The sequence below is a fragment of the Pongo pygmaeus genome, chromosome 13, assembly GCF_028885625.2.
Source record: "Pongo pygmaeus isolate AG05252 chromosome 13, NHGRI_mPonPyg2-v2.0_pri, whole genome shotgun sequence".
Lineage (NCBI taxonomy): Eukaryota > Metazoa > Chordata > Mammalia > Primates > Hominidae > Pongo > Pongo pygmaeus.
In genome coordinates, this window is record NC_072386.2 from 18972854 (window position 1) to 18994536 (window position 21683).

The following is a 21683-nucleotide window of genomic DNA, read 5'->3' on the forward strand; positions in this document are numbered from 1 at the left end:
CTCTTTTCTGAACTCTTTATAAGTTTATTTATTCAACAACTGTCTATTATGTCTATTAAGCATTTTCCAAGGCCAGGCCCAGTGCCTGGCCTTGGGGATCTTATGGTGAACTGTAGAGGCCAATTATCTGCCATCTGGAGCCTGTGGCCCAGTAGGGGTGACAGAAAGTAACTAGGCAATCATAGATCCAAGAGATAAAAGCCATGAAGTGGCCAGTACAACGTGGCATGGGGTGACACAGCAAAGATACATATCTCTGCTTTTATAATTGAGGAGTGTTAATCTTCAAAAGGCTAACCCACCATAATGAAGATGTTTAAATATTTTAAAGAGCTCTGCAACAGCAGAGGCGGCTGGTGGGGGAAAGGCCTGTGCAGGGAGAAACCCCTGGCCAGCCCTTTCCCTTCTCTGTGTGGTGGGGACCGGGGATGGAGGACTAAGAATCCCTGCTTTATATTGCAACACCATTTTTGCAAGTATTCCTCAAGGGACAAGATTCATCCAGCCAGAAAGCAGTGGGATTTGCCTCCTAGCAGGGGCCAAGCTACACCTGACAGTATCCAGGGTCATTTTCTACCACCCAAGGGTACAGAGACAGGCCTCTAGTTAACCCCTGAGATGCTGAACTTCTCAATGCGTGTAACTCTGGAAAGAGTTTACAAGTGAAGAAGTGCCTCACAGGAGGCAGATGCACACAGCAGCAGGGCCCTGAGGGTCCTGGAGGTATTTGTTCTGCCCCATCATCTCATCAGCTACCCATTCATAGATTATCTTGCTTTGGGGTAAGACATTGCCTTGCATCTCTTCCTAGTGGATGAGTCTTCTGGAAAGATAATATTCATTTTACATATGTTTTTGGAGTTCTTTTTTTTTTATCACATATCACTATAACTCTTGCTACCCTATCAAAATCTTGGGCCAAAATGAAATCATGTCATTCCTGTTTTCCAGCCCCTGTACTGGAAATTTACTCACATTGTACCTTCTCTCTGGAGTTCCTTTGCCCATCTCTTTGTGTCCAAATCCCACCATTTGGTCAAGGCCCAATTCAGATGCTCCCTCTTTTCAGGTCCTCCTTCATTTAATCATCGAGCATCATTGGTGTCAGGCACTGGGTTAGGCACTAAGAATACATTTACATTAAAGCTGCCCTTGTCCTAAAGTAAATCGGTCTATAGGTGGGAAATATGGGTGATATAGTCTGGATGTGTCTCCTTACCCAAATCTCATGTTAACTTATAGTCCCCTGTGTTGGAGGTGGGGCCTGGTGGGAGGTGATTGGATCACGGAAATGGATTTCTTATGAATTGTTTAGCACCATCTCCTATGTGCTGTCCTTGCAGTGAGTGAGTTCTTGTGAGATCTGGTCGCTTACAAGTGTGTGGCACCCCCTCAACTCTGTTGCTTCTGCTTTCATCATGTGAAGTGCCTGCTACCCCTTTGCCTTCTGACATGTTTGTAAGTTTCCTGAGGCCTTTCCAGGAGCCAAGCAGATGCCAGCATCATGCTTCCTATACAGCCTGCAGAACCATGAGCTAATTAAACTTCTTTTTTGTTTGTTTGTTTTTTCATTTGTTTTTGAGGCTGGAGTGCAGGGTGCGATCTTGGCTTACTGCAACCTCCACCTCCTCGGTTCAAGTGATTCTCTTCCCTCAGCCTCCCAAGTAGCTGGGACTACAGGCACCACTACCATGCCTGGCTAATATTTTGTATTTTTAGTAGAGATGGGGTTTTACCATGTTGGCCAGGCTGGTCTCGATCTCCTGACCTCAAGTGATTCACCTGCCTCAGCTTCCCAAAGTGCTAGGATTACAGGTGTGAGCCACCACACCCAGCCTAAACTTCTTTCCTTTATAAATGACTCAGTCTCAGGTGTTTCTTTATAACCATGTGAGAATGGACTAATACAATGGGCAAAACTAAAAGGAAATGAACCTACTTCATAATACCATGTCATATATGGTAACAATAGATTTATAGATATACATACAGATAGATACATAGACATAGATATATGGCATCCAAACATCTCAGAAAAGTGGGTATGAGTTACTTCAGGGGAGAGGAGAGTACATTGATACAATGCCTGAGCTGGGTTTTGACAGGTGAATAGGAATTTCCTAGGCAGACAAAGGAGAGGAGAATGGCATTCCAGGCAGAGGGCATACCAGGTGCAAAGGCATAGAAAGGTGAACCAGCATGATGCATTTGAAGAGCTACAAGCCATTTGGGGTCATTGCTAAGGTATAAAGTAAAAAGGGAGATATGGAGGCACCAAGAGAAAAGTAGCAGGGCCAAGATGGTGGAAGATTTTGCCTGGATTTTATGCCTCAAGCCACAGGGGATCAGTGGACCAGTGCTGGAGTTTAAATAGAAGAATGAGGCATCAACTTCCGCCATGTAATAAGCAACCTCAATGTCAGTGGCTTAAAGCAACAATCAGCATTTATGGCTTATGCATCTGGGGTTGGCTGGGGCTTAGCTGATTTGGGCTGGGCCTTGCTGAAGTGACTTGGCTCTTCTCCATGTATCTCTCTTCTTCCTCCTGGAACTGCTGGGCCAGCCTGGGCATGTCTTGCTCATGGCAATGACAGAGGCACAAGAGCACGGAAAAAAACATGCAAGGTGTCTTGAGGCCTGGGCTCAGAACTGGCATGTTGTCACTTCCACCTCATTCTGTCCACCAAACAAAGTCACATGACCCAGTCTAGATTCAAGAGGAGGGGAACCAGTGAGAGCTCCTGCCAAGTCATATGACAAAGGTCATGGCTATACAGAGGACTGGAGGGTCAGGTCCATCCATGAACTCTACCACAAGCCATGTGATCAGGCCTCTGCATTAGGTCACTAGGTAGCAATGTGGAGGGTGGATTACAGGGGATAAGGCAGTTTCAGAGATTCAGGCAGGAACTGAACGAATGCCCTAGGATCTCACAACCTGCTCTTTCTATCTATTCTATGTACTGGGATTTAGCCAGATTACACAAAAGGAAAGCTTATCTTTGGCCTTTTGTTCAATTTTAAGAACTCAGCCTGAGCACTTTGTTGCTTGCAGCAGTGCATAAGAAGGCTTTGAAATAAACAGATATTCAATAAACTAGTGAACAAGAGTTTTCTTTAAATATCTTGGAAAAGACATCTCTGAGACAAAAACGGACCTGAGCTGCAATATTGGATAAGCCCCACTGATCACAAGAAAACCTAACATAGGTAATTGACTATTGGCAAATGCAAAAGAACCAAATAAAGCAAATAATTAACAATTATTGTACCCAGAGGTAAAGGAACTACAAATCTAGGCTGCCTCGGCATTTGTCCTAGGCATCAATAAGAACAAAGTGTTTGTTAGTGGGTGAGTAACCCAGGTGTGAAATTCATTTTATTAGACCAGATCTAAAAATAGGCTTGAACCAGAGAGTGGAAAAGAACACAATTTATCCCCACTTGCTCACTGGGGCACCCAGGGAATAAATTAAAGATGCTGTGGTTTGTTTACAAAGGGGGAATTGTGATAGATTGTTTACAGAAATGACCACAGTTATTTCCCTTTCTGTGTCTCTGCTACTTTGCAGATGTGACTTTGTAACTCTTCCTATCAAAAGTAGTGTCCTCAAGTCTTGAGTCTGTGACTAGTTTTGGCCAATAGAATGTGGCAGAGGTGACACTGTACTAGTTCCAAGCCCAAGCCTCAAGAGGCCTTGCACACTGCCACCTGCTTTCTTGGGACCCTTGTCTTCATGATGTGAACAAACCCAGGCTAAGCTGCCAGCGGATGAGAGTTCATGAGTCAGGTCAGTTGTCCCAGCCAAGACCTTAAACATACACAAGAGCTCAGCCCAAACTAGCAAAACCAAGCTGCAGCTGCCCCACAGCTAGCTACAAAAGCAAAGGAATTCTAGCTGAGTTCAGAAAACCTGCCAGCTGAGCCCAACCTAAACAGCCAACCTACAGAATCTTGAAGTAAATACATGGTTGTTATTTTAAGCTACTAAGTTTTAGAGTGATTTGTTACACAGCAAAAGGTAATTGATATCAGAGTATGCTGGATCAGGCCAGGTGCATTGGCTCACACCTATAATTCCAGATCTTTGGGAGGCTGAGGCAGGCAGATCACTTGGGTTCAGGAGTTCAAGACCAGCCTGGGCAACATGGCCAAACCTCATCCCTACACACACACAAAAAAATACAAAAATTACCCAGGCTTCGTGATGCATACCTGTGGTCCCAGCTACTTGGGAGGCTGAAGTGGGAGGATGGGTTGTGCCCGGGAGGCAGAGGTTGCAGTAAGCAGAGATTGCACCACTGCACTCCAGCCTAGGTGACAGTCAGATCTTGTCTCACTTTGGAAGTCCAAAGCAGGCAGATCACCTGAGGTCAGGAGTTCTAGATCAGCCTGACCAACATGAAGAAACCCCATCTCTACTAAAAATACAAAATTAGCCAGGCATGGTGGTGCATGACTGTAATCCCAGCTACTCGGGAGGCTGAGGCAGGAGAATCACTTGAACCCAGGAGGCAGAAGTTGTGGTGAGCCAAGATCATGCCATTGCACTCCAGCCTCGGCAACAAGAGTGGAACTACATCTCAAAAAAAAAAAAAAAAGTTTTCTGGATCAAAACAGCTAGAAATACACCAGAAAAAATAATGACAACTGCTACCAATTACTGGGCATCTACTTACTGGATACTGAGAAACTTGTGTATCTAAAACTGTTAGGTACTTCACTTACATCACATTAACTCATCTTTGAAACCCTGCAAAATAGAGTTATTTTCACCATTTTGTAAATGAGCACATGAGGAAACTGAGGCTAGGGAGACAGTTTAAGTAACTTGCCCAAGGTCACACAGCTACTGTGTAGGTTTACAAACATACTCCTAGATAAGTGGGGCCTCTCAGAGGCTGAGAGAAGCCTGGGCCACTTCCAATTTTTAAGGTGCCTATCACACTGATAAATGAAGATATGAAGAAACAATTACCAAAATTGTGATATACAGTCAGTCATGCATCGCTTAACGGTGTGGGATATGTTCTGAGAAATTCATCCTTAGGTGATTTTGTTGCTGTGTGAACATCATAGAGTGTACTTACACAAACATAGATGGCAGAACTATGTGCCTAGGCTATATGGTATAGCCTATTGCGCCTAGGCTACAAACCTGTACAGCATGTGAGTGTACTGAACACTGCAGGCAATTGTAACAGAGTGGTAAGTATTTGCATATCTAAACATAGAAAAGGTACAGTAAAAATACAGTATTATAATCTTGTGAGACCACCATCAAGCATGCAGTCCTTCATTGACCAAATGTTGTTACGTGGTGCATGACTGTATTTTAAATCTTTACATTTATCAAATGAGCACTTTCAATATCAAAAAAAGGCAATGAGATATTATTGCTAATCACAAGACAATTCCAGTATGTATTTTAAAAGCATATTAATTTATAAGGTACTACAAATGGTGTGGTTCAGGAATGGGATGCAAATGTTACTTTGGTGAACATTTCCTACTTTGATCTGGTGAATGTACCTCTTTGATGGGACATATAACTTCCTTTGGAGGTGCTATAGTTCAATCTGTTTGACCCCTCAAAATCTCATGTTGCAATTTGATCCCTAGTGTTGGAGGTGTGGCCTAGTGGAAGGTGTTTGAGTTATGAGGGAAGATTCCTCATGAATGACTTGGTGCCATCCTCATGGTAATGAGTGAGTTCTTGCTGTATTAGTTTCCTGGAGAACTGGTTGTTAAAAAGAGCCTGGTACCTCCTACCCCACCATGTGATCTCTGCCCACACAGGGCGGCAGCATCTGCTTCTGGTGAGGGCTTCAGGTTTTCTCATGGCAGAAGGTAGAGGGGAGCCTGAATGTGCAGATATCACCTGGCTAGAGAGGAAACCAGAGAGGGGGAAGGAAGCACGATGTTTCTGGTACATCCTGCAGAACCATGAGCCAAATAAACCTCTTTTTAAAATAAATTACCAAGCCTCAGGTATTCCTTTATAGCAACACAAAAATGGGTAAAGACAGGAGATAACATCAAAAGATTAAATATAAGCTCTTTCATGAGGTCAGGCCCAGCCATGGGGCCCACCTGGCCATTGCCTGCCCTCAGCCCAGCCCCCATGAAAGGCCTATGCATGAACCAAAGGAATCCATCCTATAGCCTCAAGCAGCCCTCAGCTGAGAAATAAGCTCCCAGAGAGGGTTCTTATGGAAACAAGTCTCTGCTCTCATCAGAGAATTGAGCCATCTTTGTTTTATGTCACAAAATGATTATATTCTGGGATGTTTCACTCCATTGTGTCCAGGCTTACCCTGAACCAAGGAAAGTAGAGATTCACCAAGAAGTCAGCCAACATTGCCAGTATAGATGTAGAGAAACGGATAGGAGATGCAGGGCTCTATGTGGTTCAGAGGGTTGAGAAGGCATCTCAGAGATTACTCTGTGGCTCAATCTTGGAACATGAATAGGAGTCTGCTGGGTGGAGAAGATCATTACAGGTGGCTGGAATAGCACCGGCAAAAGCATAGGGTTAAGAAAGCACGCGGCAGACATGGTAATGGTGCAGAGGCCAGCGTAACTATAACCAGGGGTGGGTGGGGAGAGTGGAGGCAGACAGAGCTAGAGGAGAGATTGGGGAAATACTGGAGAGAGTGTTGTACCTGAGAAGGCCCGGCCAGGTCTCTCTCCCTTGAGGGATGCAGCCTTTTGCTGCCAAAGAGTAATCTCAGCCCTAGAGTGCAGCTGTGTGCCCAGAATAAATCCCTGTGGGATGCATTCCATCCACTCGTTGCAGCAGGTCTTTTCAAAAGATTTCAGCAGCCCCTTGTTTGCCTATAGCTCTTATGCAAGCTGCTGCAGGCCAGGTGTTCCTTGGAGCCTAAATTCTGCATTTCCCATCTGTATCATTTACAAACCAATCTGGATATCTCCCTGCTTCTAGACAAATCTGAGGTCTTTTACACAGGTCAATCTGTTGAGAAAAGAAAAATGTAATGAGGTCCTGGCTGGGTGCAGTGGCTCACTCCTGTAATCCCAGTACTTTGGGAGGCCGAGGCAGGAGGATCACCTGAGGTCAGGAGCTCAAGACCAGCCTGGCCAACATGGCAAAACCCCGTCTCTACTAAAAATACAAAAATTAGCTGGGCATAGTGGCACACACTTATAATCCTAGCTATTTGGGAGGCTGAGGCAGGAGAATCGCTTGAACCCAGGAGGCAGAGGTTGCAGTAAGCTGAGATCACACCACTGCACTCCAGCCTGGGTGACAGAGCAAGACCCCATCTCAGAAAGGAAGGAAGGAAGGAAGGAAGAAAGAAAGGAAGGAAGGAAGAAAGGAAAGAGAGAGAGAGAGGGAGGGAGGGAGGGAGAGAGAGAGGGAGAGAGGGAGGGAGGAAGGAAGGAAGGAAGGAGAAAAATGTAATGAGGTTTTGAAATAACAAAGTCAGTTCCCTGATAATTTTACAGGCTTGAGAGTAAAGAAAGGCCAAGAAGGTTGGTTTGAAGGCAGAGAACAACTAAGGTGGCCTAGAATCATCACATCTTGGCACCTAGAGCCATCAGGGTTCTCTGAGACCATCTGGTCCAAGGACGGCAAATATATGGCACATGTGCCACCCTCCCCACATCTGGTGTCCAGGGCAGATGTTGTTAATCTATTGCTACACACTTTTTAGCCAAGCATCTCCCCATCAAGCACAGTCAGCTCATAAGTGAAAGCCAATTGATCATTCCTGATGGTTTCCATTACCCCCATTTCATAGATGAGAAAATGGAGGCACAGGGAGGTTAAGGGGTTTGTCCAAGGAGAGCTTTCAGTTCCTCCCCACCATTTCCACATGGTTTGTGGAAGACAAACACTTTTATGCCTCAACTGTAATCAGGGAATGATTCCAGCACCTGGGATAGGGTTTTAAAAGCAACATAATTTTTTTCCATTTCCAGTTCCAGTTGTTATATGACAATGCTTTGAAACGTATATTTTTATTATCATAATAAAAGAACACATAAATGGTTAGTAAGTTGTGTCCACACACTTAATAAAGCCCTAAGGAATTTATTCATTCACCCAAGGGCCAGGCAGTGTACTGGGTATTGAGTTTATGAGGACACCAAAGACATCCCAGGGGCCCAGGGAACTAAAATGTCCAAATCTGGTATTCTGCTTAGTTGGGAGAGGTGAGAGCTGGCCTTACAAGCAGGTACAGTGCAACTCCCTTCCCAGGGATGAAAAGGACCCAGAGGTTCCACACATGCCACCCCCTCACTCGGTCCTCTATACAATCTTTTCTAGAGCCCCTGACAGGCCCCTGTTCACACACCTCCAGGGATCAATACTTCCCAAGACTGCCAACTGTATCTTCAGCTGGTTCTATCCACTACAAATTCTTCCTTTTGCTGAAAGGGAATGAGCCTCCCTGTGACTTCCACCAAACTGGCCCTGCCTTTGTCCTGTGAGGAACTAGTTTTCCGAGGACCTAAGAGAGAACGTTGTGGGGGAGGGGTGCCTTGTAAGAGAAAGACAAAGCCAAGAGGAAGGGAAAGGCACTAAAACTGTCCTTCCCGATTTACAGTGTGGCAAGACCATTTCCTATCCCCACTCATAATTCTTAAGCATATCAGTGGAACATCATCTTGCCCGTTCTGCCCTGGTACATGCTGAGAGCCTCGTAAATCCCAGCTCCTCCCGAAGACCCAAAATGCATTGTCTATGGGATCCTGTACAAGAGAGCTGGTTGCTATGGTAACAACTGGAGGTAAATTTCCTAGCACCCCCAACTAAACTATTAATCAGAAAGATGAGGAAAGAGCCAGGGTGGTCAATAAATTAGGGAAGAAATTGGCTTCTACCGGGAAGCACACAGAGCAGGGCCACCCCACCCCCACCCCCACCCCCCGCTGAGGCCTCATTCATCCCTCCCTTTGATCTTCTGATGCAGGAGAAGCAGCCAGAGCCTGAGGGGAAACCTTCCTCCATTCTCCTCTCCAACTCTTTGTTTCTTATCCTGGTGGAGTCAGAGAGGTTCCCAAGTGGAAGCTGCACCTGGCATCTCATCAGTGAGAGCCCCAGTTAGCAGGAACATCAAAAGTAGAAATGCTGGAACCTGAAAAAAGGAATGCTCTGGCCAGCTTGAAAGAAGCATTCTACTGAAGTGTGGTGATAAGATCCAGATTAGAATCAGCATTGATGGATCATAGAAGGATTAAAGTGACAGGGTCCCAAATCTTCACAAAACGTTTGCAGATTTGTTTGTTTGGGTTTTTTCCAAGGACTTTATCTTTCTTGCTTTAATGTTTATCCTTGGCTGTCTTAATAAGGAGTGGTATGGAAAACCCTTGTGATGCCTCCTCCAAGTGAACTAGATCCACCAGTTCTCATCATGCAGCCCTCTGCTGCTGTGGGGGGACGGGGTGGGCAGCTTGCTCTAATTATAGGAAACACTCGTGGGAGAAAACACACCCTTTGCACACAAAATCCTGCAAAGGGAATGTACATTCCTCTCTATTCTTTGGTACAATCTCTCCCAGGGTTGCTTTTTAGGTGGCATTGCGCCTCCCTTGTTCCCCACTTCTCTTGTCCAAGGATGCCATCCTCGATTAAGCCCACCTTTCTCATAGAAAGAAAAACGGGGGATTGTCGGGGAAGGATCCCATGTTAGGCTTTGTATGAAAGCCCATCACTCCTAGTAACACTGTGACTTTGACCTCAATTGGACCAGGCTCTTCCTGTTCCTCAAGGAGAGGGAAGCAAGTGCACTGGAGAAGATCAGCCCTGGCTTCACTTCAAACTCATCATAGGACCTTGGGCAAGGCCCTTCCTGTGTCTGGGCCTCAGTTTGCCAAACGGCGCAAGAAAGAGCCTCAAAGACTGTAACAGAGGCCAGCTTCAAAGGCCTCTTTGGTACTCTCTGGCTCTAAAATTAAATTTTCTCAAGTGAGAAAAGAGGAAAGGAAGGTGATGAGAGGATAGAAGGGAGCTTTCCATCCCTGTAAGCATGAGGCAGAGGGGGAGAGGCTGAGTTAAAGCCATAAAGAGAAAACAGGGCGGCACCGGCCTGTCTCCCCCACCACACACACAAAGGATCCTGCACGCAGAGCAGGTCCTTAGGAAAAGCCACTGGCTGCATAAGCTGCTTTGGCTGCTGCCTCTGTTAAGGAAGCATCTCCAGAGAACTGTTTCTAGTCTGTCTGAGCAGGGAGAACCTTGAAGGGTCCTGGAGAAGGGAACGGACTGAGCCGGGTTTCACAGTGAGCAGGTGGGAGAGGCAGGACTTGCAAGCACCCTGGCCTTCCGCTTGCAGACTTATGCAGTCTTCAGTGCTCCATGGCCAAATATTCTTGCACTGTCTTCCCTGGATCTTTCCTATGATTTGTGCACATACTGCAGTGAAAATGGCAGAGAGAGATCCTGCAGGGATTGGTAATTTTTCACCATGGGTGGCACTGAGACTTCCCTGCTCCCTGGAGGAGGGAAATGAAGAGTTGATTAAGTACTCGAAACATCCCTGCCTGTGGACTATTTAATAAGCGCCTCGCCTGTCTCTCAGCCATAGAGCAGACATTTGGTTCGCTAATCCAATTTGGCAAGCCTCTCCCAGGCTGCGAACGCTAGCTGCTGGGCACCATTTTGTCTGATGTGTTAGGAATCAATGCAGGCTCTCCGCACTTGCTCTCACTACTGCTTGACTGATTACTAACGAGACCTCTCCCTTGCACAAGTCACCGACAGAGAACCCCTCCATGTTCCAAGAAGCTCTGAGGACCTGGTGATCATCCAGTCATCCCCCTGATTCTCTTAGCAAGAAATCTGAATAAATCAGCAAAAGCAGGTGTGGGACTGCAAAATATTTTCTTCCTCTACTGAACCAAGCTATGTTTTCCACTTAGCAGGAGGAAGTCTGTAAGAAGGACAATATTTTAGCATCTTCCATAAAAACCACAACAATGGCATTTTCATTTTGATATGTGATCGCTCTTATTCGGATGCAGAATTGGTGTTCGGTGCATCTTTTTCTTTCAACCAACAAGAGCTCTGTGAGTTAGTAGGGTTTCTCTTTGCCTTGGCCACCAGGACGCTCGGATATAAATGCTGGTTCACAGTTTGAGATGCAGGCATATTTCTGCCCACTCAGTGAGCTTTCTCACCTCCTTTTTAATAAACATTTTAAAGTGTTCTATCATATGTGTTTCTTTAAAAAAATAAATGTGAATTTATCATTTTTCACTACAAACTTGCCTTAAGCTGTTGGAAAGTTCCCTTCTTTCCTTTTTATAGAGAACACTCTTGGAAAAGGAAGATAGAGTGAATGTTTATTTTTTGCCTCCATAATATTAGCTCCTCACAAGGCACAACCAGGATCTTCCTATGGGGTCCAGGCACCTCACTCTTAGTCTAGTTGTTCTGGGCACTTTTCTGCTCTCTGGCCTACCAGTGGACATTGTACTTCTTGGGCCATGGTGATGGGGTTTGAGTGACACCTTAACTTAAGGTGGTCCAATGAGAGCAAACGTCAGAATTTCTGCTGGAAAATGCTGGGCAAAGATTTCTATCCTTTTCTGCAGGGTCTGAACGTAAAAAGACATAGGCTTAGGGACTGCTAAAAGCCATTTTGTGACCAAAAGGGAAAAGCCTGTCTGAGAATGAGTCAACCTTGAGGAGGAGGGACTGAATGACAGAAACAGAAGTGCATCCTGACATTACTTGAGCACCTATATCAAGCTATTCCTGAAGTTTGACAGTGCAGGGATATGAGCCAATACATTGACTTTGGGTCTGGTTTCCAGTGACTTACAGCTAAAAGAGTCCTGACAGTTTCTAGAAGTCAGAAAGGGAGTTAACTGCACCTCTGCCTGAAAGTCACCCTATCCCAAGCCCCCTCCTCAGGAGACCCTGTGACCAGTCTGGTATCCTCCCCAGGTAGGCAAAGATAGTCATGGTGGCACTTAAAGCCTCTTTAGTGTGCTGATACAAGTGGGATCAGTCCTTTTTTTTTGAGATGGAGTCTCACTGTCACCCAGACTGGAGTGCAGTGGCACGATCTCGGCTCACTGCAAACTTTGCCTGGGTTGAAGCAACTCTCCAGTCTCAGCCTCCCGAGTAGCTGGGACTACAGGCGCGTGCCACCACGCCTGGTTAATTGTTGTATTTTAGTAGAGACGAGCTTTCACCATGTTGGCCAGGCTGGTCTCAAAGGTCTGACCTCAGGTGATCCACCCAGCTCAGCCTCTCAAAGTGCTGGGATTACAGGAGTGAGCCACCGATCCCAGCCCAGTCCTTTGTTGATGATCTCTAGGCTTATGTCTGCTGATGGCTTCCAAGTCTATCTCCAGCTGGGTCTCTCTACAGTTCCCCACCTGGTGCCTCTCGGCACCTTAGCCTCAGCATCTCCCACGACTGTGAAGGCACCTCTGTCCACAGCATCTCTTTTCTCACTCCATTCTGTCACCAACAAATTGATCACCAAGGCCAAGCAGTCATCTACCAGATGTCTCTCAAATCCACTTCTGCTTCTACTTTTCACTGTTTCTGCTTCAATTCAGGTCAAACACTGGTCTCCACATGGAAGCCTCTCCTCCAACTTACTCTCCACACCTCCATCTGACAACTCCTCCTCAAGTGCTGTCCTTACCTTGCAGCTTCCCTGCTCATAACCCTCGAGGGCTCCCTCCCACCAAACCCCCCATCTGAAATTCAAGACCCTCATGATCTGACCCCAAACTGTGGAGACCGTAGCAAAAAGCACATCTTTTCCCACAAATACCTCACTTCCCTTCTGCCATATTTTTGTTTACATAGTTTTAATTCCCTCTGTTTCTACTACTGAACTCCTACACATCTGTCAAAACCCAGCTCCAATGCCCCTCCTCTAAGAAAACTTTCTAATTATCCCTCTCTCACCTTAACAGTGGAAATGTAGATTCCCACAGACCTAGAAAAATTATTTTATAAAATTGCATAGGCCCACTCTGACAATTTTAGGACCCAGGACAAGTAAAAGAGAACTCTTGCAGCCGACAGTGTCTGTACTCTTCTCTTTCCACCCTCCCCACAACTCCATCCTGCAATGTGAGGGGTCTTCTGCACACAAGCAAGGACCTTCAAGCCCTCATGTCCAAGCTCCACCCCACACCCCCAACAGCCCCTTGCCAACTCCCTCAGTCACTCTTTGGCCATCCCTTGGGGTTGGGGCACCATGGCCTGGGGGAAGAGGCCAATACAGGTCCTGGAAGCAGCTTGGTCCCTTTGAGCAGGAAATCCCAGGGTGGAGAGTACAGAAGTGAGGTCCAGAGAGTGTGGGCTCTGGGTGGGCCCTCTGCCCTGTGGGGAGGGCATAGCTGGACCCTCTACGGTTAAGCTGTCGCACATCAGTGTGCACGTGCGTGGGGAGCTCCCGCAAGTCTAACAAGCCCCCAGGGCACGAGACGACTGCCAGGCAGCAGCCCACGCCAGGGTCTAAACATGAGACCCGGGTCCAAGGGTGGATGGCAACATTAACTATATGGGGTCTTCTTTGATACATAATGGGTAAAATAAACTTGGAGCTGCAATTCTCCAGAATGAAGCTCAAAAACAGTAAGTTCACAGCAAGGGCTTCTGGGTCTCAAAGCTGTGCTGCGCTTTGCTTTTACAACTCGGTCTTGCTTACAGATTCTCCAGCAGCCCAGAGAGGCTGTGACTTGGCAGGTCGGTAGATTTGGGACCTCCTGCTTCTACTTCCAGGCCCTTTGTCTGCCTGGTTCTGTGAAGACTGACCAGACCCCGTGGAGCAAGTATTAGAAAGGAATCAGGTCATTTCCTGGGTACACGACTCTGCCAGTGAAAACGAGCCTGCCTGTCACCCCCATAGAGCCAGAACCACCCAAGGTGGAACCTTAAGGATGTCTCCCCAGGGGTCTTTGCTTCCTCTGCACCATCTCTCCTGGATCTAATTGTATGTCTGCTTGAGTTGAGCAGTTCCAGACCAGCTTGGGCAACATAGCAAGACTTTGTCTCCACTTTAAAGTAAAGGAAACAAAAAAAAAAGCTAGACATAGTGGTGTTCATCTATCGTCCCAGCTACTTGAGAGACTCAGGCAGCAAGAGTGCTTGAGCCTAGGAGTTAAGGCTGCAGTGAGCTATGATCATGCCACCACACTCCAGCCTGGGTGACAGAGCAAGACCTTGTCTCAAAAACAATAATAATAAGATGATTTTTTAAAAATGTATGTCCTCCCTAACTACTCAACCTCCTTCTCCCTCAGCAATCTCAGACACAGTTGGGCCTCCTCCCAACTATTTGGCCCCCAGGCAAAAAAAATCTGGCAAGAAGGCTGAGAAGCGGAGGAGGGGTAGGAGAAGGCAGAGTTTCCTTCCTTCTTTGTTGTGCCAGGAGTCTTAAACACCCCCTTGAGTTTAAATATGTATATATATTGCCTTACAGTCACTGATCATCAGGACTGAAAGTACCCTAGTACAATTCTCTCACTTTAATGATGGGGAAACTGAGGCCCAGAGAGAGTGGTAGCTTGCCTGAAGTCCCACAGTAAGTTGGTATGGAGCCATGACTAGGACATAGGTCTCCTCACTCCAGTCCTGTTCTTGTTCTGCCCCACACTGGCCCTTTGCTAAACTCACCCCTTGCCCCACGTGGCATAGAACAGATCTCCCCCTCTTACTACCTGGGTGAGTTTACAAAAGCCACTTACTCTGAGGTTCGGTTTCCTTACTGCTCAGAAGGGAAGAGCAATTCTTACCTGCTGGAGTCATGCAGGTAGAGGAGTCAGCACAGGGTCCAGAATGTGGTAGGTGGTTGAGCCCAGTGTGAGTCCTCTTCTTTGCCCATTATAAGCATGACAAGGAAAGAAATGGTCCTCAGGTTAGCTTCCTACGGCTGCTGCAACAACTTGTCACAGGGTGTTAACAGCCTTGAATCTGTATGGGTCTGCAGCAACTACAGATTCTTTGCCTCCTCCAAGGAAAGAATTTGTCCAAGGGGCATAAGGCTGAATGAGAGATGGAGGCAAGTTTTCAAGCAGGAGTGAGTTTATTAAAAAGTTTTAGAGCAGAAGTCCAGGTGTGGTGGCTCACACCTGTAATCCCAGCACTTTGGGAGGCCAAGATGGGACGATCGCTCAAGGCCAGGAATATGAGACCAGTGTGGTCAACATAGCGAGATCTATCTCTTAAAAAACAAACAAAAATGTTTTAGAGCAGGAACAAAAGGAAGTAAAGCACACTTGGGAGAGAACCAAGCGGGTGACTTGAGGAATCTAAGTGGGCTGTCTGACCTTTGACCTCTGACCTTGTTTACACGTTGTCATGCTTCCCGGGGGTTGCATCTCTCCTCCCTTGATTTTCCCTTGGGGCAGGCTGTCCACATGCACAGTGACCTGCCAGCATTTGGGAGGGGCCGTATGCACAGTGTGTTAGTACTAAAATTGTACGCACGCTCACTTGAGGTGTTTTTCCCTTACCAGTTGAGAGTTCTCAGAGGAAGGTCACATGCCAGTTAAACTCTGCCATTTTGCCTCTTAGTTCACATGCTTGAGCCACTTGCCTCATCTTTTTTTTTTTTTTTTTTTTTTTTTTGAGACAGAGTCTTGCTCCGTCCGTCGCCCAGGCTGAAATGCAGTGGCGCAATCTCGGCTCACTGCAGCCTCCACCTCCCAGGTTCAAGCAATTCTCCTGTCTCAGCCTCCTAACTAGCTGTGACTACAGGCGCCTGCCACTATGCCCAGCTAATTTTTGTATTTTAGTAGAGATGGGGTTTCACCATGTTGGTCAGGCTGGTCTCAAACTCCTGACCTTAGGTGATCCACCCACCTCGGCCTGCCAAAGTGCTGGGATTACAGGCGTGAGCCACCGCACCCGGCCACTTGCCTGATATTATTGGGAAGCGGCTGATCACAAGCTTCAGGTGTTTTCTATCTATTGGGAGATTGCCTTTGCCTGGCACCAGCTACAACCAATTATTATTTTAGAGAGACAGTGTAACAACCAGCTGACCGTCACCTGATCATCATCTGACATTCCTGGTGGGTGTGTGGCGCCTCTCCTGCCCTGCTCATGTCTGCCTAACTACCTATTCTAACAAGAGGAACTTAAAACAACACAGATTTCTTATCTTATAGCTCTGGAGTAGGATGTCCAAAATGGATCTCATGGAGCTAAAATGTAGACATCAGTGTAACGGCCAGAGCCCATTTCTCAAGACAGGGAAATTGCAATAGAGAACAAGTAATTCATGCAGAGCTGCTGTGCAGGAGACCAGAGTTTTATTATTACTCAAATCAGTCTCCCGAACATTCAGGGAGCAGAGTTTTTAAGGACAATTTGGTGGGTTGGGAGAAGCCAGTGAGCCAGGAGTGCTGATTGGTCAGAGATGAAATCATAGGGAGTCAAAGCTGGCTGAGTCAGTTCCTGGGTGGGGACCACAGGATCAAATGAGCCAGTTTATTGATCTGGGTGGCGTCCCCCTATCCATCAAGTGCAGCATTTGCAAAGTATCTCAAGCACTGACCTTAGGGGCAGTTTAGGGAGGGTCAGAATCTTGTAGCCTCCAGCTGCCTGACTCCTAAACCATAATTTCTAATCTCGTTGCTAAGGTTAGTCCTACAAAGGCAATCTAGTCCCCAGGCAAGAAGGAGGTCTGCTTTGGGAAAGGGTTGTTATTGTCTTTGTTTTAAACTATAAACTATAAACTGAGTTTCTCCCGAAGTTAGTTCAGCCTGCGCCCAGGAAAGAACAAGGGCAGCTTGGAGGTTAGAAGCAAGAGGGAGTCGATTAAGTTAGATCTCTTTCTCTGTCTCAGTCATAATTTTGCAAAGGCAGTTTCATTGGTAGGGCTGGGTCCCTTTCTGGAGGCTCTAGGGGAGAATCCATTTTCGTGCCCTTTCCAGCTCCTAGAGCCACCCACACTCCTTGGCTTGGGGTTCCCTCCCATCTTGAAAGCCAGCAATGGCAGCGAGTCTTCCACACATCACCTCGCTCTGACTCTCCTCTTTTACTTATAACGACCCTTGTGATTCCATTGGGCCCCCCTAGATACTCCAAGACCTTCTCCTTCTTCTCAAGACCAGAGGATTAGCAACCTTAATTCCATCTGCAGCCTTCATTCTCCTTTGCCATGGAATGTAACATATTCACAGGTCCTGAGGTTTAGGATGTGGAGAGCTATTATTCTGCCTATCACAGAATAGGCAGAAAAATCATTTTGGGGCTTGGGGCATCTGAGGAAAATCAAGGCTTCACTTCTAGAAAAATGTACATGAAAAATTGTGGCACATAATCTCAGGGGATTCACTGCCACCCATTCATGGGCCCCAGTTACAAACTCTTGAACTAAAAGGATAATGTGAGTCCTCTACCCTGTATGACATTTGTCATAGATTAGTTGTGTACTCCCATGTGTACATATACACACGTGTGCATGAGGATACTTGTGCACTCACAAACACACACGTGTATACTGACTTATCCAGACACATGCACATGCATACACATGTACACGCCACATCATTTTCCTACAGAAATAGCAAGACTTTCTTTGGCTTCTCTTTGTGTGAGATGAAGCCAGGAAGGCACACAAAAAAAGTCTTCCCCTGCCTTTGCCTCTCCATCCAGCTCATTTCTCCCCTACCACAAGGCCTGTGGGTCCGCAGCCCCTCTGGGCTTGTCCCTCTGCCTGACTGATCTTCATCAGCGGCCCTGGTAGATCTGATGTGGTGAGTGTGGGCTGGCCCTGGCTAGCAGGTGCCCTGTTACTTGTTTTGCTGCAGCATGTTCAGCTCGCAGAGCAGCTTAGGGTACTACTCTGCATTTGCATTTTCAGAGTGGTGTGTTTTTAGGGTTCCTGGCCCTCACACCTGTGAATTCAGAGCCAGAGATGCAGTCAACAGAGGCTAGTCACAAGGAAGACAAGAGGGTTAACTGCATCATGCACCTGCATGTACAAGAACACTCACTTCTAGGGCCACCATCCACCCCCCACACTCCCCACCCCCAACTGCCACCTGTGCATCTCCAGGATGGCAGGTCCCAGAAAAGAGGAAGTCACAGGGAAAAGAGTGGCCTAGCTCCTACCTCAGCAGGACAGACATATACTGTTACACCCAGCCCACCTCCCACAGATGCCCCCCTCTCACCTCTGCCATGCCAGACTCCTCTGAGAGCCCCACTTCTTCCCCAGCCTCTGGGATAAGCCATCAGTCACTATTTACCTTGCTTGAGTCCTGCTGCTTGATCGAGTGGCAGACGCTCCAAGTCCCAAGGGTAGAGAGGTGAGAGAGAGGATCACTGTGGTCTGGCCTCAGGTGAAATATTGAAAAAGTCTATCATGCTTCTGAGCCTACAAAAGGCAACTTCTTGCTGAAATATCTCCAGTAACTGATTATGTTAAGAGAGTATATCTCTCCTTCCCAGTCTTGAGCCATTCTCTCAAAAATCTGCTTTCCTTGATTATATTACCTTTGAAAGGGACAGGGTCTAAGAGAGGAGGAGAAACTAACTGAGCCACCCAGAGGGGGATCCCTGTGATGGTGCAGGGTCTGGTGGGGCCTGCATCTTCCCAGAGAAAAATGTTGCTCTCTGATCTACGGGGAATGCAGTAAACCCTTCTGGCAGCTCTTCAGAAGACAACAGTCTACAACCAGTTGGTGACAATGACCCTCCACGCCTGCATGGAGGAGGAGCAAGGGGGCAGGTGGCATCCAGTCCCTCTCCCCTCCCCACCTCACTGCTCCTGCCAGTTAGCTGTGACCACCACTGGGCCCAAGGACAACGGCATGCTCCTGGAGGCGTGACTTGGGGAGCACTGAGGAGCCACCTAGGACTTCCCACTCTCACTCTCTTCATCCAGGCTATGGCAGCTCTGGCCGGAAGTGACATAAGAGAAATGGGGGCTCCCAGCTTGAGATGGAGGTGTGGCAGGGAAGATCTAGATGTGCGGAGAAGGGAAAGGAGGCTGGGAGAAGGTCACAGCCAGAGAGAGAGGAGGAGGAGAAGGCAGTGTAGCAGAGACTACTCGTAGCCAACCTGATCACGATTCCCCCTGCTTCCTGGTTTTCCAGGAGTTGACAATGTGCCCAGGCTCCACTGCAGCCAGCAGCAGCCACAGGATACAGTTAAGGCCAAGGTGATGTAAGCAGAAGCCATTTGAGGGGAGTTTCCCGAGAGCCTTTTTAGCACTGTCTGTCCTTAGACTCTGCTCTGGGCCTCCTGCTTTAGAGGGCCTCACTCGAATGTCTCTCTCTCTCTCTCACACACACACACACACACACACACACGCACACACACACACACACAGAGCTATGGTTTGAAAGTGTCCCCCAAAGTTCATGTGTTGGAAGCTTAATCCCCAATGCAGTAGTGTTGAGAGGTGGGACCTTTAAGAGGTGATTAGGTCATGAGGACTCTGCCTTCCTGAATGGGCTAATGTCACGGTCTTCAGTTATCAGGAGTCGGTTCCTGGTAAGGAAAGGGGTTAGGCACCCCATCCCCTTTTTTGCACACTCTCGCATCATCCCTCCATGTTAGGATGCACCAAAAATGTCCTCACCAGAGGCAACCCCTCCATCTTGGACTCACTAAGCCTCCAGAACTGTAAGAAACAAATTCTTTTTATCAATTACCCAGTGTCAGGTATTCTGTTATAGAAACACAAAACAGACTAGGACGGCCACACACACACACACATAACTATTTCCTAACAAACATAAAGGTGGTCTCTATCATCTGGGATCAGGTCCTCAACACAGACACAATGCAATCCATACCCCAAATATTCATTCTCATCAACACCGTGCAAGCCCAGGGATACACACGTTCACAACTCTTGCCCTCCCCTATGTCCTTGAAACACTCCGAGCCTGGAAATTTTGCATCTCTGTGCCTGAGGACATTGGAGGTGGATGCTGCTCAGAGAGCAGGAAGGATTTGAATGGCAGAAGAGCTTAGATAATGGAAAAACACAAGTTGCTTGTTAATTCCTTCCCAGCAGATATGGGTTTAATATTCCTACACAACAAATTAGCACTTCCCAGTTGTCCCAAACATCTATTTTCTTGCTTCTCCTCAAGTTCTAGCCCACTATTCTGAAGGTCCTTACCAATTACAGGGCATTCACAGCAATTGTATCTGGCAGCTGAAGAACATGTTGCCATATTCAACAACTCACATTGCTCTGAAATCTGCAATATGTAGGTATAAGCAGAACTGCATGAAGAATGATATGAAGCCTTTACACCAGCAATCGCATAGATATTGAATGGTAGAAGGTCAAGTTTTATTTTCATAGAAATGTTTAATAAGATTTATTTAAATTTGTTAGAGTTAAATAAAATTTAGCTTTATTTAAGTAATGTTAATACGCATGAATTAGAATTAGTATTTTACTTTTTTAAATTTTTTTATGTGAGATGGGTAACGTGCCAACGTCGTATCAAGATTCACAAGGGTGACATCTCACACATGCACAGGAACACACAATCATGCTTGTGAACTACAAAAGAATCTTACCTTTTAATTTGTTAAATTATGACTTCTTTAGGAAAAAATTTCTCTAGAAGATGTATACAAAAAATAATTTTAATTATTGAATTTCTATGTTCACTTCTTTTTCTTTTCCTTTTTTTTTTTTGAGATGGAATCTCACTCTGTCACCCAGGCTGAAGTGCAGTGGCGCAATCTCAGCTCACTGCAACCTCTGCCTCCCAGGTTCAATCAGTTGTCCTACCTCAGCCTCCCGAGTAGCTGGGATTACAAGTGTATGCCACCACACCTGGCTAATTTTTGTATTTTTGGTAGAGATGGGGTTTCACCATGTTGGTCAGGCTGGTCTTGAACTCCTGACCTCAAGCAATCTACCTGCCTCGGCCTCCCAAAGTGCTAAGATTACAGGCATGAGCCACCATGCCCAGCCATCTATGTTCACTTTAACTGACACTTCTTAATGAAAATAGATTCAAATTTTGTATATTTTGACTACAATTACATTTTTTAAAAAATACTTTAGATCAGGGGTTGGCAACTTTTTCTTAAAGATACAGAGAGTAAATATTTTAGGTTTGTTGGCCATACAGTCCCAGTCACAGCTACTCAGCTCTGCCACTGTAACATGAAGACAGCCACGGACAATATGTAAAAGATGGAGCATGACTGTGTTCCTATAAAATGTTTTAAACAAAAAACAGGTGGCTGGACTGCAGGATATGGTTGAACAATCCTTGCTTTAGACAAACAGTCCCCAACCTTTTTGGCACCAACAACAGGTTTCCTGAAAGACAATTTTTCCATAGACCATGGTTGTGGGGGAATCATTTCAGGATGAAACTGTTCCACCTCTTCAGGCATTAGATTCTCATGCAACCTAGATCCCTCACATGCCCTGTTCAGGATAAGATTGACACGCCTATGAGACTCTAATGCCTCAGCTGATCTGACGGGAGGTGGGGCTCATGCAGTAATGCTTGCTCACCTGCCGCTCACCTCCTGCTGTGTGCCCCAGTTCCTAACAGAGAGCTGGTCTGCACCTTGGGGGTTGGGGACCCCTGCTTTAGAGCATTACTGTCAATAGAAGACAAATTTGTGAAAATTTTGATATTAACATAATTATCGAATTTTGCTCAGATGATAGAAAAATAATGTATGGAATAAATACATCATGACTTTTGAGTTATGTATGCCTTGCTTTTATTATAATAC

General features: G+C 46.4%; 1 non-coding gene across 1 annotated transcript; it reads right to left on the bottom strand.

Annotated features, from left to right (window-relative positions):
* Positions 1-20392: 20392 nt before the first annotated feature.
* LOC129044820 (small nucleolar RNA U13) lies at positions 20393-20493 on the bottom strand. Its single transcript, XR_008504810.1, has one exon. It is a non-coding gene; the product is annotated as a small nucleolar RNA U13 (small nucleolar RNA).
* Between the last annotated feature and the right edge of the window lie 1190 nt (positions 20494-21683).